Source organism: Drosophila willistoni, chromosome 3R, assembly GCF_018902025.1.
Source record: "Drosophila willistoni isolate 14030-0811.24 chromosome 3R, UCI_dwil_1.1, whole genome shotgun sequence".
NCBI classification, from domain to species: domain Eukaryota; kingdom Metazoa; phylum Arthropoda; class Insecta; order Diptera; family Drosophilidae; genus Drosophila; species Drosophila willistoni.
Genome location: NC_061086.1, coordinates 26,608,052 through 26,611,630, shown reverse-complemented (window position 1 = coordinate 26,611,630; position 3,579 = coordinate 26,608,052). Strand labels below are relative to the sequence as shown.

The window sequence follows — 3,579 nt, the reverse complement described above, 5'->3', positions numbered from 1 at the left end:
TTAAGAAGCTACTGTGTCCTCTGTTGATTTATTGAGATGTGTAGGCGGTGAATCTTTAGCTTTACGATTGGGCAACAGTAAAGCCTCTAAACCAGCCAAAGGTGCCTCAATCGCTATATATAGAACATATAATATTATTACTGTGAAACCAAAATCGGACCAGAACTGCAACATCTGAAGAAAGGAGGGTAAGAATGTATACTTTGAAACCTTTACAACCTTTTTATAACCACTCACCATATCATAGTCCGTGAAATATGATACTGTGCGCATTCGTCTATGATTGATCTCCTGCATGAACAAATGCCAAATATAGACCGAATAGGACAGCCTCGACAAGGGCTGCCAAAGCGGCGAAGAGAGGAAACTATTAGCCAATCCACCATATCCTTGCATACAAGCAAATACTACCCAGCTCAAGGCCAAGGGCCAACCGATTCGTGTCAGGGTATAATAAAAGGATTCTGCCAATGTAGACAATGGTGGAGTTGACTAATTGGCCGAGTATGTGCCAAAGATCGAAGTGAACATTATGGCAAGACTCAGCAACCAACCAAGCCATACAAGTGGCCGACTTAACTGAAATCTTTTGCCACGAGTCAAATGCAAGAAATATCCAAAGAGAATGCCAATCAACCAAGGTGTGGCATGAGTATGAGTAGCATAAAACAGTTTTTTCTCCGATTCCACAGATTTCTCGCTTTTCCTAATAATGGGCAAAAAGTAACTATTGAAACTTTCTTCAAAATCTTTGGATTTGAGCTTACTTAAACTGCTTGGACAAATCACCCAGCAACATTGTGCTAAAGAGGCAAGCCGCAAGCAGAAGCATTAAAATGAATATTCCAGCTGCTGCCTTTTTGCCCCACTTGTAAAGAGCAATTAATAGAATGGGTGAGATGAGATATAACTGCATATCAACAGCCAAATACCAGGAATGCTTCAAACACTGTGTAAAGAACAAGAATCGTTATTAGTTTTACCAACACATTTTAATTTTGGCCACTCACCATATCTGTACTAGCATAGTTTTGTACATATAGCAACGTCTTATACCAAGTTCGCTCACAAACAGTATAAACAAAGAATCCTCGAATCGACAATGGCCCTTTGGCCAAATGGGGCAAGAGTTTCCAGGAGGCCAATATGGCCAAGGCCAAAATGGGAGTGAGCCGAAGATAGCGATGAGTGTACATCGAAGGAATATTAAGTCTACCTTTTGATCTGTAAGTTCAGCGTTTGTTTTAAATTGCCTAAGACTAAAATTCAAGAGATTTACTTCTGCATATTATGCAGATTATGCATAACCAACAATAAACCGCTGATAAAGAAAAATGTATCCACAGAAAAGATGCCATGATATATAAAATAGGCAAATGGCTTCTCCAACCACTGCAAAAACGAGAGAAAAAAGTCCTTAATTAAATCCTGCTAAGTGTATAAATATGTTGTCAAAATAGAAGCGTCGCTTACATAATGTAATTCCACTTGATTAATATTTGGACCAATCAATGCAAATATATATTCGTGACCATAGACAACCCAGATGAGAGACATGCAACGCAAGCCATGAAGGCAATCTATGACATTTGAATTCGGCTTCGATTCCACTATGCGGAATATGCCACGTGAATTTGCCCGTGCCGAGAAAATCTTTACAATCCGATTCAATTGATCTGAGAATTAAACAGAAATTTTATAACTTTAGCGTAAAGGATTAGTAACCTTTCAATATCTACCTTGATCGTGGCAGAGGAAGTAATCATAGAGCGTGGCCAGCAAGGTGGCAAATCCAAATAGCGACAAAATCACACTGAAACAAAATAACTTTCAGTAGAGCTCTATCGTATGGGTAATACCACCTACATCACAAAAATGGTGAGGCCATCCAAAGGTTGACTATCCCCTGTTTGGCATTGATTCTCATCTATGTTAACCAAACCGTTGGCACTCTCAAGGCCAAGTAAATGTTGCAAAAAATGGTTCCAGATAAACTTTCATTAGCTGGCTGGAACATGAAGCGGGAAAGCAAACAGCAATATCCATGTTAACAAGATCCAAGTTGCTTAGGGGCAACTCCATAAAACAATATTTGCCCTTAATATTCTGGCTAGAGGTAATGTCATTATTGATCCTTATACATTCATCGTAGTTGCCCAAATCGTATGTATTGCCATAAAGATACCCCGACGGAATGGAGCCCCAGGAATCAATCCCTTTAAGAATTAATTTTGAATTTACAATTATCATAATTATTCACATGCAGTACTCACTTTTTACAGCCCAGTAGCTGCGATTACTTATACCACTCATCCACTGTGTTAAGTCTGCCACGCATTCTATATCCTGCTGACTGTCTGCCAAAACCGAAATATTTTTAAAATATTGGACAAACTCCACGCCCAAAGGGCGTATCTTCTCCAAGTTTTGATGAAACATTACTCTTTTATCGGAAAATGTCGTTAGGCTGCGATCGAACCATTCGGCTTGAAAAGCCCCAATTAGGGGTAAACTATATAAAAAGAAAGCCAAAGCACGGCTAACACTAAACATGTTGATCAAGTCTAGTCTAACTTCGGTACTGTAAAGAATTGTTTGGCCCCAAAAACCTTTATATATGGTAGATTTAATAATATGGAAATTCACACGAAAACAGTTTGATGAAGTGTGTTCCACTTTATCGATTAGCCTGAGTGCTAGTACTTATGATAACTGTTTAACGGACAATGGCTTAATTATACCCTTCTTGAGTCTTTATTTCTGATATATTCTTAATAAACTTCACCAGAAAAGTCCATCTAGAGTCTAGTCCAGCTCTCTGCTGTTTTTACAAACTATTAGTATTTCATTAAAGAGCAAACCATATAATATAATAATAGGTAAAGAAATTGTAAGGGTATCTATGTACTCTTCAACATAAAAGCTCATAGTTTCTGGGAAACTTGAAAATAATATTTAATTTTATAATCTATAATCATCCAGATTACAAAAAACACATTTTAGTCACGTTATGATTTTTATATTTATAAAGCAAGTCATTTTGTTTTAAGGAAAACCATGATATTGTGTACTTAACTTAAGGTCAATATAATTTATTTTTACTCTTTGTTATCAAGAATTTGTAATATTTTTTTTATATCAGAGATAACAGAGATTTTTAACAGATAATCAAATCAAATTATACATAATTTAAAGTTCAGTTTTAAGCAACTCTGATATGCACTCAGATGCAATATTTTTGCCCTTTAACTCATCCCTAGCAGACATTGTTAATCTACTATGCAGAGTTTGAACTGTTTTAAATATGCAACTCCAAGTATGAATTATAAAAAGAGCAAAAAAAAAACTACCTAAAGCAAAAATCTCTGCAACTTTTAGAGTAAAACCAAAAGAAGAAAATAAAAAAAAAAGTAGACAAACCCATAGCGGCTAAAGAGAAACTAAAAACCGGCAGCACAAACATGCCAAACTATTAAAAACATGTCTTTGTCCTTTGGCTGGCTTTTGTCGGCGGCGGCGGTGGTGGTGCATATAATGAAATTCCTAACTGCTTTGTGCCCCACGAGAACGATGCCACTT

The 3,579-nt window shown here is 36.8% G+C and overlaps 1 pseudogene; it reads right to left on the bottom strand.

Moving 5' to 3' along the window:
* Positions 1-2,439, bottom strand: LOC6647256 (annotated as a pseudogene).
* Between the last annotated feature and the right edge of the window lie 1,140 nt (positions 2,440-3,579).